The sequence below is a fragment of the Ambystoma mexicanum genome, chromosome 12, assembly GCF_040938575.1.
Source record: "Ambystoma mexicanum isolate Mex_15411 chromosome 12, UKY_AmexF1_1, whole genome shotgun sequence".
Taxonomy (NCBI): Eukaryota; Metazoa; Chordata; class Amphibia; order Caudata; family Ambystomatidae; genus Ambystoma; species Ambystoma mexicanum.
Genome location: NC_090936.1, coordinates 1,172,268,269 through 1,172,283,327, shown reverse-complemented (window position 1 = coordinate 1,172,283,327; position 15,059 = coordinate 1,172,268,269). Strand labels below are relative to the sequence as shown.

The 15,059-nt window shown below is 47.7% G+C and overlaps 1 protein-coding gene across 2 annotated transcripts in view; it reads left to right on the top strand.

The window, feature by feature from the left end:
* NR2C1 (nuclear receptor subfamily 2 group C member 1) overlaps positions 1–15,059 on the top strand; it is a 614,538-nt gene that overhangs the window by 545,693 nt on the left and 53,786 nt on the right. The gene's annotated exons all lie outside the window — the stretch shown is intronic.

The window sequence follows — 15,059 nt, the reverse complement described above, 5'->3', positions numbered from 1 at the left end:
GTCAGAAAACTTAAAGAATACATGATGGTATAGAAGCTGACTCACCTCTATAAGCATTCATGCTCGTGTGTTTAAAAGCGGGCCGAGCTAGGAAATAGTGGTCACACACCACGCTGGTGCAGACTGATGACTTCAGGAGTAGAGTCCTGTTAAAAACAAGGAGGGGGGAAAAAGGATGTAACCAAGGACATGAATATGTATTCATTATTATATATCCTCAATGTGCCCTCAAATCAAGGTTTAGATAAGAGTTGACTTCAATCGGGAAAACTGAGCGGAAGCTATGGGTGCCCACAGTGGTTGTCTGAAAAAATGTGATTTACGCAATGATGTGCAGAACACCTAAAGCGCTACTTGGGAAACTTGAAAGAAGGTCATGATGATTAACGTGACCGAAAGAAATGTGTGTTTAAAAATGAGGTGCATTCCAAAAAGCCTGCAATGAAGGCTGTGTAGTACATAGCGACTCAACAGCACATACCTTCAGTAGGTGAAGAAATCTACATCAATGGATGCGGACAAAGGAGTATTCACTGGCGGACCCCGCGGTAGGATACAGGCACTGTCCTGGAAATCGGGGCACGAAATGCATATGTGGAACAGTTAGAGAATCGGTGCGGCAAATGGGAGTGCCATCAAAACTGCAAAAGGGAACAGTGAAAACCCGATCCATGTACTAGTATAAAGGGGATACTGGATCTCTCAGAACGAGAGAGGCAGAAAGTGCACCCAGAAAAACGTACCTATTCGCAAGAAGGAAGGAAGGACATGACATGCAGGAATGCAGGTTGTGTCAGTCGATGCACCCTAAGGAGTTTTGAGAACAGGCAGCAAAACTCTTGACCTTTATCCCCCAAGGAAAAAGGCATTGGATGGACTTGTTCAAGGTCTCCAGGTGTGGAATGCTGAACCAAAGAACGGTCCCTGGTCTGCAAGGACAAATAAAACACTGAAAGAGGTTGTGCTCACCCTGCTATTTCTCCAGACATAGTTTGTCGTCTTCGTGGAAAAAATAGTCTCTGCTCTAGGGACTCCTCAGAGGAGCGGTGGCTGCAGGTTCCTTTGCCAATCCAATCCTCCACGACAGAGGAATGGGAGGACTTCCGGCGTAAGATCTTTTTCCAAGGCCCTGACTGCTTCGGCCTCTGTGCAGCCTGGATTCACCACGCTCAGATGAGCCAGCAGACCCTACCAAGGTTCTCGATTATACACCTGCAGGCTCTGCCATGGTCCCTGTGGGCTAAGACTTGTCATTACGCTGCACCGCTCCGTTGACTGACGTCGGTCCTCCAGGGTCCAGCTACATCCTCTATGGCACCCCAGATCATTTTTTAATATGTCCTGCATGCTGGTGGTACATTCATGTAAAAAATTGAGGGTATATTTGACTAGGCGAGTGATCCCACAACCCCTTTAGCCTGGAATATTTGTGCCCCAGAGAGGTCAGGTTTTTTCTTGACGAGATGTTTGGAGACAATGGCAAACATATGGAACTGTTCACTAATATTCAGGTGGCAAGTCGGCTTGACATGTTTCCAGAGTTGGACATGCTTTCCTGCACTAACTGCAGGGACACCTCCAGATTCTTTTTAATGCCTGATGGCTAAAGTTGTTGCAACCTTGGGGTTATCCGCCCCCTTCAGACCCACAGTACAATTTGAGGAACATCATTGATGAAGGTCCGCAAAGAGAGACACTGCTGCCATTTAACCAGGCAGTGTAGAGGCCCCTGCCCTGGAATTGTAGATGAGCCCCCCCCACTTCCTTACCACCGAACAGAGAGTAAGAGGCTAGGCACTTGGCAAAGAGAGGTGTTTTGCCTCAGGCAGTCTGGTCCTAAGGGCTATTAATTCCTCCTGTGCTATGGACACATTTTCTTTTGGTCTCGGGTCTGTAGTTTCAGGCACAGCCGAACACCTGCCTGCGTGAGAGATCAGAGAGGGCTTCGAGGCCCTGGTCAATTATGACAAGCAGACATCCCACAAAATTGTCCAATTTGGCCTGGACACGGCCAACTGGCATGAGCCATGGCTACAGGGACAGTTTTAAGAAGATACTCTTGGATGAGGACCTGGTTTCTCCCGGATTTTCCAGGCAAAACTCCTGGACATGTCCTTTGACGACAATGGTTTGTTTGGGGCTAAGGCCGATGAGTCCCTCCAGTTCCAGTCCTTGAGTGTGACTGCCAATTCCATGGGTCTGGTGGATCAGCAACACAGCAGACTGCTTAAATGAGTAGAGGTAGGGGATGTCCACCATTCTACTACGTCTAGGGGGGGCAGGGGACACGCTCCCCCAGGCAAACTGCTGCAATGTAGAGGTATGGGTAGAGGTGCTTAGAGAGGAGGCTCGTCTTCCTCAGCCATACCCTCAATGTCTGCCGGTGCAAGACCCCTGTGACTCTGCCTTCCAACACAGGTTCTCCGGTAGGTAGGAGGATTTCACTGTTTTAGGCAGAATGGTGCCTCATCACATCCAATGCCTGGGCCTTACATTCACCAGAGATATTGCCTCGCCTTTGCTCAGCGCCCACCAGTCCATAAGTATTTGCCTTCAGTCCTCTTCTGACGAATGGTGCTATGGAACTGTTGCACAGCTCGGAATGAGTCGAAGACTGGTACTCTGGTATCAAAGGAGGAATGGGCCTTGCATCCTATACTGGATTTGAGGCTCTTCAACGTATACCACACAGACCAGTTCAAGAAGGTTCACACTGTGAAGGGGCATCTTGCCGCATTTTTGGTTTTCAAGAGGACCCCTGAGTTTAGGGCTTGTGTTCATGATCCCCACCGCTATGCAATTTATGCGGGGACTGTGCAATCGGTTTGTTCCATCATGGTATTTACCTTTTTAGTATTGACCTTTTGTTATGGGTGCTCCATTTGAGGTCCTGCACTCTTGTTCTTTATGGTTGTTCACCCTTAAGGTGATTTTCTGGGTGCCATCAATTCCGCGAGGCGGTTGAGTGAACTCCAGGCTTTCTGTTAAACCTCCCTATTTGTTTTATTCCAAACAGGTAGGCACCCTTCCTCCCTTCCTTCCTTCCTTCCTCCCACCCTTCCTCCCTTCCTTCCTTCCTTCCTTCCTTCCTTCCTAGCAGGGCTGAGACCAAAGGGTACCTTTCAAGGTGGATCAGCCTCTGCAACATGAAATGATACAAGTTGACTGGTAAGGAGCGACTAATTCGACCAGAGGGACTGGCTGCCACTGTTCTAGACATTTGCCAAGTGGCTACGTGGGCCTCGCTGCACACATTCGCCAAACAGTAGTGCTTCAATTCCCAACCAAGGCAGGTGCTTGCTTTGGTAGAGCCGTCCTCCAGAGCTTTCTGGTATCTTGCTCTCCTCTCTCCTGCAGATATATGTACTGCCTTGGGGGTCTATCATAGATAAGGAATCCATGGGAGGAAAGAATACATTAGGAGAAGAAATTGCTTACCTCTTAATGTTTTTCTGATGGGTGTTCCTTACACAGATTTCTCATTGCCCTCCCATTCTACCGTCCTCCCCCCGAGACCCCCTCCTTGGCAGATAACTAGTGCTCCTTTCAGTTCTGCGGTTCCTCCGCATAAGAGCTCTACGAAAGAAAGGGTGGAACTAAGGTTACAGGGCATGGCACCTCAGTATATACGGGCCCTGAAGTCCTACCCGGCGCATAGAGCCGTTGAGTGGAGCCGACGCAGAGCCACACTGTGCCCCCCTGGTGGCTGACGAGCAGCTGCAATGGGAGATATCATAGATGAGGAATCCATGGGAGAAACATCCATCGGAAAGAACATTACCCAGAGGTAAGCAATTTGTTCTTCTCTTTTCAGGCCCTCAGTGTGCCAGTTGCTTGAAATGTGTTCAGGTTTTTTAATTTAAACGCTAAAGAAGTTGAAGAGCTAGGTGCCTATTGTAATGTCCTTGCTCCCACAGGTTCCTTATCTTTGAAATATCTTCCCCAGCTGAAGACTGAATGGGAAACTAACAGGGAAATGGGCAGTTGGGGGTGGGGTCGAAGGGGAGCCGACAAATAAGTTTGCATGGGGTGGGTGGGGGTCAGGTGGAGACAAGAGGAGTGGGAGAGCCCTCCTGCCACAGAGTAGCAAAAGCAGTGGAATGTTTGGGCTTTATTGCCCCTTTTGGTGCACAATAACAGAATGCCTTAACTAACATTCTGGATTGTTAGGCAAGATTCTATGCAGTACTCTGTGCGACTACACCAACCTTGTCCTCCTGGTAACCCAACCTTTGGTATAAATCTGTACTACACAGGTTGGTAGTGTGGCTGAGCAGCCAGGCTTACCGCAAGAGGGGTCAATGTGAGCTGTAGGGTGGTAGCCTAGAGATTCATAGTGACACGTATTCAAATAAACTCTTACACTCAAGGTTTCGTGATTAAGCAATTATTTATTTATTTGACAGTCAGTTGAATAAGCCTTCTTCTAAAGGGAGCAATATATGTAACAAACAAATATACTTCGAAAATACACACTGTTTAAAAAAATCAGTAGATTCCCATTGGGGATGACACACACACTTCCCACACCCTGAGGTGACGTAATAAGCTAGGACACTGTGGACATTAATATATATCTGGTACATTTAGAGCAATACTGAGTTGGGTGTCAAAAGGAGAAGGATCGGGAATAAAACAATGGTTAACAAATATTCTTCAGCAGGTAAGTACTTTTTGAACCCCCCAATGCAAAGTAAATTAACCCTTTGCCAGCTAGGCAAGTTATAGAATGTGTGACTTTTGTGAGGGATAGTTAAAGTACAAAGTCAGAGGAGCCTGGCCAGCCAGTGTCAATTGGGCAATGTCTAGTGGAGATGTAGCAGTTCTTGGAGGTAAGTAAAAAAAAGTATTGTACAATGTTTTAGAAGTCTTTGTAGAAAATGAAATCACTGTTGGGACAAATGCTGGGAGGCTTGTAAGAGGCAAAGTTGCAAGCAACTCTGCAAAAGCAACCAAAACAAGTCTCAACTCAGAGCTAGCAAGGCTGCACAACAAGAGGTAACTCCCCCTTAGTTTACAGTACCTTAGGTCTGAAGAAATAGGTGCCAGCTGGCTTCTGTTCCAGTTGCAGTATGGCAGATCCTGGTGTTCCTGGGCCTCAGTCGTGGGGACAAGAGGGAAGACATCTGGGGACACCTGCACTACGAATTGAAGGTTGGCGGCAGCAACGGGCAAACTTCAGATCAGTGGCACTTTGCGGTTTTAGCTTCTCGTGACTAGCCCCACTGCGGTTCTCGGATACCTTATGGACTTTCTTCGCATCTGGGGTCCACCACTCTGTTGAGATGGCTCAGGCTTGGTCAGTCCTACTTCCTGGGAGTCAGGGGGAATCTTCCTGGAGCTTGGATCTGACTTAAAGACAAAACACTAGATTCTGGTGTTCCTCTCCCTGGCAATCGGTTCCTACAGCAGCAATGGAAGTACAGCTAGCTCTGAGAGGATTTCCAGAGTCTGTCTAGGGGTCGATTGGTCCGACCAACCCAAGGAGAGTAGTCGTCCTTTGCAGGGCTTCTCTAGTCGAGGCAATTCGGAGCTTCAGCACTGCAGCAGGGATTCGCTGGGCAAACCAATGGTCCAGGAGTTGCGGCAGGTGTCTTTTCCAAGTTCTTCTTCGGATTCCTTCGTCCAGTGGTCGACTATGCCTTCCAAGCAAAAGACCTCGCCTTTTATGCAGGTTTCTCTCATTCATTCGCAGCCTAGCTGTCACTCACACAGCAGGGTGGCTGTCCTTAAAGGACAGCCAGCCAGCCAGCCAATCGCCTTTGGGTGCATTCCTATAACCAAGGAGACTAAGCACAGGGAGTTTTGGGAACCTTCCTTGCTTCCTGCCCTGCCAGACACGCTGGAGCAAAAGGCGGGCTGCACCAGTGAATCCTGCCAAAGACCAAACCTTGTTTGGCGGGCAGAGTAAATCGCAAGAAGGACCTTTCCAACAAGAAATGGCGAAAAAGGACGACGGGGGCCAAATTTGACAAAATGGGCACCCATGGGAGCCTTACTGCAGCTGCAATTGCAGCCCGAGGTAAATGCACTCAATGGTAGTAAAAAGTAAACCACTGCAACCAGCCATTAATTGTAGAAAGGGTAACATAAAAAGGTTACTTGAGAAACAAAAGGTTACTCAAGAAACTAGACAAAGGGGATACTAAGTAACCCCTCCAGCACCCTATTGTAAAATAGTGTGTGCTTGGTCTAGAAAGTTACAAAATGTAAGTAAAGTCAATTTCACTTCACTGCTCTTGGAAACAGTAGTGTATCTAAGAGAAGGTATTTAAACCTTGGGGAAATCTAAGAGACTTCCCGGTGCCACTGCACAGAAGGCGTGCTGTATGCCACAATGTAAAAACATAGATGCCTATGGAGTTTGTCAGACTCCAAAACCAAAAGAAACACGTTCATATCACAGAAAAATACATTATTGTGGTAAAAAGGTCTCTCTCTCCAGGTTAAAAATTAAAGTACTAGAGTCCAGCAAAAGAGCTGGAGGTCTCGAAGGTAGCGGGGAATTAGCACATTTCTGAGAATTCTCCCTAACATGGATCCAGACACAGCAAGAGAGAATTCTCTCATTTAACCTTGCCATATCTGAGCCACTACTGGCTCTGTGGAATGAGCCAGCATATGTTCCTGTTGTCTCCAGGACACCTGTTAGGAAGCACAACCTCTGGTCTCACTAACTCTGGATTATCCACCTCACCCTCTTGATAGGGAATCCAAAATGTTTGCCTTTGAGTACAAAGTTTTCAAGTTCAATAGATTGATCTCATGCAGGCTTTGACTTATTTGCCCCCAAGCAGGCGCTTGGCCCATTAGTTGAGTTCATCACAGCTCTAAAGAGGCACTGAGGCAGATTCTACAGGCAAGCCTGAGCACAATAAATTGCTTTGCTAGTTCTATGGGCACACATACAGTGTTCTGTTAAACTTCAGTTTTGGTCCTGATGTTCAGGCCTAATGACCAGATATGACCTTTGACTGGCCACTAAGTTTGGCATTAAGGCAGAGGACCGGTCAGGAAAATCCATATAAGGTCATGCACTTGCACAGAAACCAAGGAAGGGGTCTGGGACTGTCTACTCCCAGTCCACATCCCTTGGTGCCAGAGAGTCTGCTGCTGATGGGATATGAAACCAGTAGTTGTCCCCAATTGGACAACTACTAGCTGTTTCAATGTTGCAGATGCTTTCTATTGGTGAGCTTGGTCTAGCTTCCAGCTCCAATTCTGGGTTAGAGGGAGGACTTTTGCAGCCATTCTTTAGCTATACGTCTGTACCAAGAATCCTACGATGATGAGCAGCCCGCTGATGACCCGAGGACAACTTCTGCAGTGGACCAGAATCCTCTCCAATTACTGACCGGTGAAGCCCTGCTCCTTTAAAAGATCTCAGAAGGCCCTAATTGGTGCTTCAACTCTTGGACTAGTGGGAACAACCAGGCTCATTGCCTACTCGAGGTTGCATGCCCCAAGAGCCTTCGGAAGTGTCCCTAGACTGCGCAATGTACTTACCAGTTACCTCGCCAGAGGAATCTGCATTCCGCGTTCAAGTCTGGAACTTTGGTCGCCAGCTTGTGCCGAGCTGGAGCTGCTTCTGTAACTGCACCTGGAAGATTGCATGTCTGCACTATTAGGTTTGACTTCAGAAAAACTGTTCTAAGGGCTTAGTAAAACCATTCAATTGAGACAGTCAAGACTCAACTCTTAGTGTAAGGCTGTACCACCTGAGTATATGGTAGCGTAGACAGAGAAGCCAGGCTTATCTTGGAAGGGAGAGAGGGCTATAAGAAGGTATACAGAACTTGTAGTATACCAAGGTTTCAACAGAAACACTGCCACAGAAGTATTATAAAAAAATAAAGGTTTATTATAAATACAAGTTAGGCCAAGATAAATCTTGGGGGTAAGTACTTGGTCATAGTCATAAACGCATTATAAAAACACAACACACATCTTTAAGGTACACAGACCAAAGCATAAACCTTGTTCAGAAAGCTAACAGTATTTCTAGGCAAGTCAGACCTTATTAAACACATTTAGTATAGGAGACACCTATTCATGGGCAGTAAAACCAATGTCACTTTCTGATTACTTTCAGTAATACAAGGATAGTAAACCCTAGCAGTTGTGCAGTGACACTCAATTAAGGAACCACCTGCAAGTATACCTTTCTGAATAGTGGAATACTCATTCAAGGAAAAGTAGAAACCTTTAACCACATTCAGGATAACTCGCAATTCTACTAGACGAGCAAGACCCTTTAGTGTAATATACAATTACAGTTGCTTTTCAGCTCAGTGGAACACAGACATATGTAAGCAAGCACTCATTACACTAATTTAGGATTGCACCAGGCAGACCAAGGTCAGCTACCTCTACAGGGCACTTTTTAATAATAGCACAAGGCTATTCTAGGCAGGTAAAACCTAATGTTGTAATATACTATTACATTTGCTTTTCAGGTCAGTGGGACACAGAATAAAGTAAGCAATAACTTTCTAACTTACTTTAGGATGGCACAAGGCAGACCATGTTAAGTAAAACCAATATATGTTTGAAAGGAGATATCAGCAACTTAAAGGTAGGTATAAACCTAAGACAGTTTTAGCATCTGTAGAAAACAGACCAGGGGAAGCAAAACCCCAATGTTACACTTTATGAATGACTCAATGTTATTATATGTAGGTAAAACCCAAGGCAGACTTAGACGGGCTATACAGCAGGGTGAACTTGCACACTAATATTCTGGAAGAAATAGTTAAGTGAAGCCAACAGCATTGCTTTTGGGAAGAGGCACAACCAATTCACAAGTGAGTAAAACAACGTTACAGATAATATTCAGAATGGCAAAATACACATTCAAAGTACCTAAGAACTTTTGTAACTGTTCACTCTGAGTTAGTTGCCAACTAACTCCTTCACAAGTAAATACACTTTAAAACAGATCTATTTTTCAAGGCAGTCTTTTTCTTATTCAGACCTTCCCTATTCTATTGCATGAGTTCTCTCGGAGGCAGACGAGGGACCCTAGTGGTCTAGGTGCCAGCTGTATGCAGGGTGAGATGGGGTTCAGTTGCAGAAAAAGTCAGAGTTCCTGTGGAAGACTGTTTGAACAAGTAGTTCACTTTAGAGTTAGTTATTGTATCGGGACTTCTGAGAAGACACCCTAGGGGGATTCTAGCAGTGGGACTGGGTGAACAGGATAAGAGGACTCCCAATCTCACATAGAAACCCAAAAGCTTTACAGAAATCACACAGGCTTAATGTAAGTAAATATCCAAGCCAACACAGTACCTCGGCACAGAAGAAGAGTTGCAACAGGAAGACTTCAGGATCTGCAGCCCAAAACCCGGTTGATGGATTCCCTTGTCATGACGACGGAAGACAGGACGTTTCAAGGAATTTTGCAGGAGGGCTCAACGGAGAAGGCTCTTGGCATGAGTTTCTTCGCGACTGGATGTGGCTTTGTGATTTTGCCGCCCTTTTCAGGAGCCAGAAAAAGACTGAACATCGCTTGTCGGATTCTCGTCACTTGCAAGGACCAGCACTCTGTAGAGGGGACTTTTCGGACTTGATTCACGTTTCTGGAGGTCCTGAGGATGCCACCAAAGTTTCAGCTCGATTCGGAAGACCGTGCATCGCACACTGGCTCGAGGTCCCAGGGTATTGGAGTATTGCAGCCCTGCAAGGTCGCAGCACGACGTGGGATGACTCAAAATGCAGGTCTTCTTGAGTCCAGTGGATCTCACCAGGCTCTGGGTCGGGTCAATGCTTTCGGAGTCCCCAGGTAGCTTGGAAGGGCAGGCTCTGGTTACACAACAGGCTCTCCGGTCGCTGGAAATAATTTCTGACATGTTGTCTTCATCTTCCTCTTCAGATTCAGGTCCAGTGGTTGACTACCTCTTCAGCTTCCAGGATCGACTTTATGCAGGAACTTAGCCAGTCAAACAGACGTGTAACATTCAATCTTGGGAGTGGGGGGGGGGTCTTGGCAGCCCTTTCAGGACAGTCAGCCTCCCAGTTTGAACTGGATTCTCGCAGGCAGGCGGGAAGACAAAGGGCTGCAGAGTTTTGGACTTCTCCCTCGCTTCCTGCCTTCACAGACACTCTGGAGCCTGGGCGGGCTTCACTGAAGTCTCCCGCCGAAAATAAAAATCACACAAAGGAATTTTCCACCCTGGAGGGCAGAGGAAAGACCAAGAATGGACAAGAAGCGCTAAAAGGGCAAAAAAGACAACCTGGGTCATTTTGGTAAAATGGGCACCCATGGGTGCCTTTACTGCAGCTGTGTATACAGCCCGCGGTAAAGGTTTGCTGAATTTGTCAAAAGGTTCACTGCCACCAGCCATTTAAGGCAAGCTTGTCCCTGTAACAGAATTGTTAGTGCTAGTGAGAAAGGGGATACATTGTATCTGCCCAACACTCCACAAAATGTGTGGTGTGATGGTTTCACTTAATAAAATGTAGAAGGGATAGAAATATCCTTTCTACCCTTGGGAACTGTAGTTCTCACAAGGTTAGCCAGAGAAAGTAAAGGGGAGCCCAAATGGCAACCCTCTAACAATAAATGGGTATATACCAAAAGTTGTCAAAGAGGATACAATTAAAAAGGCGCTATGAAGAGTCTTAAAAACGACACCCATGAACATTCAAAGATGGACACCGTAGAGAAGAGACATCACTCTGAACTGCATGCCCCACCAGAAACCTATACATGTAGCGAAAGCCTTTTAGGCATAAAAGTGTATTGAATACCTGTAGCAAGCAATTTCAGTGACAGTGGAGGCAAGGATCGCCCCTGCGGACGGTCAGACACACTTGTGGAGGAGCGCCCCTGATGTGAGCTTAGCACTGCGTGTGCACTCTGTGATGGCAGACGGAGCAGTAGCGGTCTTCACCCTGATTCTGATTCGGCAAGGATAGATTTTAACATCCCCTGGAGGTGCCTGGTTGCTCGTTTTGCAGTGGGACCGGAGCATTCTACCCAGGGTGACATCCAACACCTCGCTGGGGCCTTGATGAGCTCAGCTGATCCCATCGGCAATGAGAGTGTTCCCGTGGTGAAGAATTGGTGAGCATCCCTCAGTCTGTTTACTGTGTAGCTCGTATTGTAATGTGACCTTCCCGGGGGACTGGCAAGCCTTGTGTAAGTGCTGTGAGTCTCCCACAATATGTGTTGCATAATCTTCACTTCCTTCCCTGTTGGGGACCCATTTGCACTGTTGCTGCGAGAGCTGGGTGAAGCGGACCTCTGGGTGATCGGAGGTGGAGGTGCTACGTCTGTGCTGTCCGCTTATATGCGCAATATCTTCAAAAGCCTGATAGGGGGCTAACTGTTGACACGGGGGGGAATAGAACACAGACTCATCTGGAGAATTAGTATGCATGGGTCGCACTTTTGAAAAGGATCTTTGTAACAGAGGGTGAATGCGATCATCCACATTGAACAAACAATTATAAGGGAATCCTCGTAAGACATTAGCCCATTTTGCCACGTTAGCGACTGAATCTCATTGACCCTGATAATGCATAGCTGAAGGAAGAAGCATACCACGAGCTGATACACTACATAAAATATCTAATTTCATATGGAACAATAACCCGCACCCCACCGCCACCTCCCCCGGGTTGCATTGAAAACAATAATGCTCCCCCACATAGGGGAGGAGTGGGACTCGCTAACTTTAGAGAATATTATCTAGCAGCACAGCTGCGAGTGATAAAGGATGGTTTGGGGAAGGGTCCCACCGGAGATGGTATCATATGGAAAGAGCTATACTGGGGCCTAGAATGGGAGAGAAATTGTGGTTGCCTACAATAGATGGACCTCAACATCCACCAAAGCAAGATTACTAGATTAGGGGAGGAAATATGGGTTCAGGCGATCAAGCAACATCACTTTACCTCGTTCCCCTCCCCCTATATTTGCAAATCCACAATTTGTCCCGTGACTGAATGCTAATTTGTTTTCTGAATAGAAAACAGCTGGTTGTGCCAAGTTCTGAGATATGTTTATGGGGCAGGATGTTAAGTCTTTTGTTTTGTGTAAAGAGGAACTTGCCCTTCAGGAGAGGCAGCGGTTTAAATACTTTCAAGTTCGCCACTGGTTGATGGCTCCATCTAACAAGTCAGTAGCTTTAAGATCACTTAGACCATTTGAGCAATTTTTGATTTCAAACACGGGAGATAAACATTTAACCTCTAAACTTTACACGTTTCTAACAGATGAGCCCCCGTCAAGTGATCTTACTTATCAACTAGCTTGGGCCAAGACCCTGGGGTGTGTACCACCAAATGAAGCATGATCCTGATTGTCTGATAGCCAAAAATGGCTCGGTCTGTACAGATCAGGGAATTTTGGTTCAAATGAATGTTCCGATGGCACTACACCCCAGAATGTTTACATAAGATTGGTCCTTCAGTCTCAGCTTCTTGCGGGCAGGGTTCTGGGGGGAGAGGGGATTGGTTACAATTTTGGGGGGAGGCGCAGTCTAATATGAGGTAAATGTTCGATTTTAAGACAGACTCCTAGAGGAAACCTTGTTAGGTTTGGCACAACAGGAAAATGTACAATGGCCAAAGCAGAAGAGAAAGGCTTTCTTTATTCTTCAGCTGGTGGCCCTCTTGGTACTGGCCCAGAATTGGAAATTGGTAGACCCTCCAAACATTAAAGATTGGTAACATAAATTATGGAACGTTTTATCGTTAGAATTACAGAAATCACATAGGCATCCGCAAACCGTGCCCTCCAAACCAGACTGTGGAGAGCCGACCTGCACCCGCAGGGGTGCTGTGGATGTGAAATGTCCCATCATTGCTTCTTTGGTTCTGAGGCTGGTGCCCAGGAGGGGGACTGGAAGAAACCCTTATGAGATGACTTTTGGTGCTTATGCCTGTGCTGGCTGGGAGACCGTTCCGGCTGCCTGGACCGGTGGTCTTGGAAGCCCTGGAACCCGCCAAAGGACTGACCTTTGTCCCAACAAGACTGGCCATGCCCAAAGTTTTTAGCTGCCGGCTTGTAAGAATAGCCAGTGATTTGGCTTTCTAGGAGCTGCTTTTCTTTTTATCCAGCTCCTTGTCTGTGGTGGAGTGGAACAAGTCACCTCCCACGAAAAGGAGATCTAAGATTCTCTCTTGGACGTCGGGAATGAACCTGGTTGCCCTCAGTCAGGCAGTCCTTCTCATGTCTGTGGCTAAACAGACAGCTCTACTTGCCGTATCAATGTGGGCGGCGGTATCCTCCATATCTTGCACCACCAACTTGTTCTACGCCAGGCCGACCTTGAAGGATGCCTGCTTGTGGGTAGGGAGGTCCAGGAAGAAGTCAGCAATTTCCCTTCACAGCTGTTGGTTTGCCGTGGCCAATATGGCATCTGCATTGGCCTGTCTGAGATGGAGACCCGTGTTGGAATACACTTTCTTACCGTAGGCCTCTAGGACCTTCTCCTTGTCTAGGAGTGCGTAAGTGAGCGTGCTTGCCGATGACGTTTGCAGTTTGGCGTACATAGACACTGCCGCGATGATGGATGAAAGTGGCTGAGGGTGAATCGATAAGAGCAGAGAGTCGCCCTCCACTTGCCTACATTTTGCATCCAGTCTTTTATTAATCGGCTATGTAGAGTGAGGTTTCAACCACCCCTTCTTAGCCAAGTCTCCAAAACATTTTGCAGTGGAATCCCGGATCTGGCCTTTGCCCTGATGGTGAGGACCTCAGCCAAGACCCATGTCTCTGGCTGTTCATTTTGTGGCTGTGGGCAGTCGAGGTACTCCAACAGGCCGGCGATTCTGTTGTGTAATGCCCTTGCCGATGAAGGTGTGTCCTGCTCCTCGTCGTCGGTGTCCTGCTCTTCGTTGTGGGTGTGCTGCTGAACCCCTATCTCTATAGGGGTCCCTGGTCAACTGGTGTAGAACCATGTATCGGCAGCTATGAGGGTGCTGCAGGTGAAGGTGGGACTGCGGCTAGCGGAGCCACCAGTGTCATGGGTTGCACCGCCGGCAACTGCAGAGGAAGCATGGGGAGTATCATGTCTTGTATTATGCCCTTAAGGATGTTTTCCCATCTGCGGGGACCGGATGAGCGTTAGGAATTTATCAAAGAAACTGTCCTCGCAGGCTGGCTGGGAGTGCTCCTGGACCAGATCCTGCTGTGGGGGCATGAACTGCTGCCAACCGCATTATGCGAGAACGATGCTTCCGTGTAGCATGCTTGTCTCTTAAGTTGTGCACTTAGTGACCTGAGGCAATGGTACCCATTCTGACCTTGCAGTGGTTTCCCACCTTATAGGTTCACTGGATGGGTGGGCTTCTGGCCTGGTAGCCAAGGTTTTCTCGCCTTGGGGTTCGTTCGACTGGTGACTCTCTGGTTTGGCCACCATCTTGTCCCTGTGCGCCACCATTTTGTCTGTGCCTTCTGCACGTGGATCCGTGGGCCTGGGATCAGCCTGTTTGCTGGTATGCGTAGGCTCCTGCACCTCACACGTACGGCTGAAATGCTGTTGGCCCTTGGCCATGATTCCAGTAGTGCTGTCTGCTCTCCGTTTAGGCGCCTCCTCAGGCGGTGTGTGAGCTGCTTGGTGGCAGGACTGGGAGGGTTCTTAGACCCCTCGGCCGATAGGCTGGTAGCTGCTGATGGGGCCCGACTGGCCCCTCTCATTGGTAGGTCTCCCCGGGAAGGAGTCGCCCTTACGGGGTGCTTTGCTCAACAATATACTTGATTTCTTGGTCTTCCTCCGGATGTGCTCCAGCGGCGACCTGGAGAACAGCTCCCTCCACCACGCCAACCGGTTCTTGAGGGACCGTGGAGCGAGTACGTTGCACACGGAGCAGCCTTCCCATCCGTGGTCTTCTCCCAGGAGGCAGAGGGCTTGTGGGACTGACGTGGGAAAAGAACCGGCACATGACGGGCACCTATTGAAGCATGTGGCGGACGACATGCGCTGGGGACAGGCTGGCGCACCGGTGGACGGTGTATCCCTCGAAGTATTTGAAGTATCTGGAACAGATTTAATAGAATCATTAGACTAACAAAACTATGGGAAAACACGTGGAATTACAGGCCCAGAAGG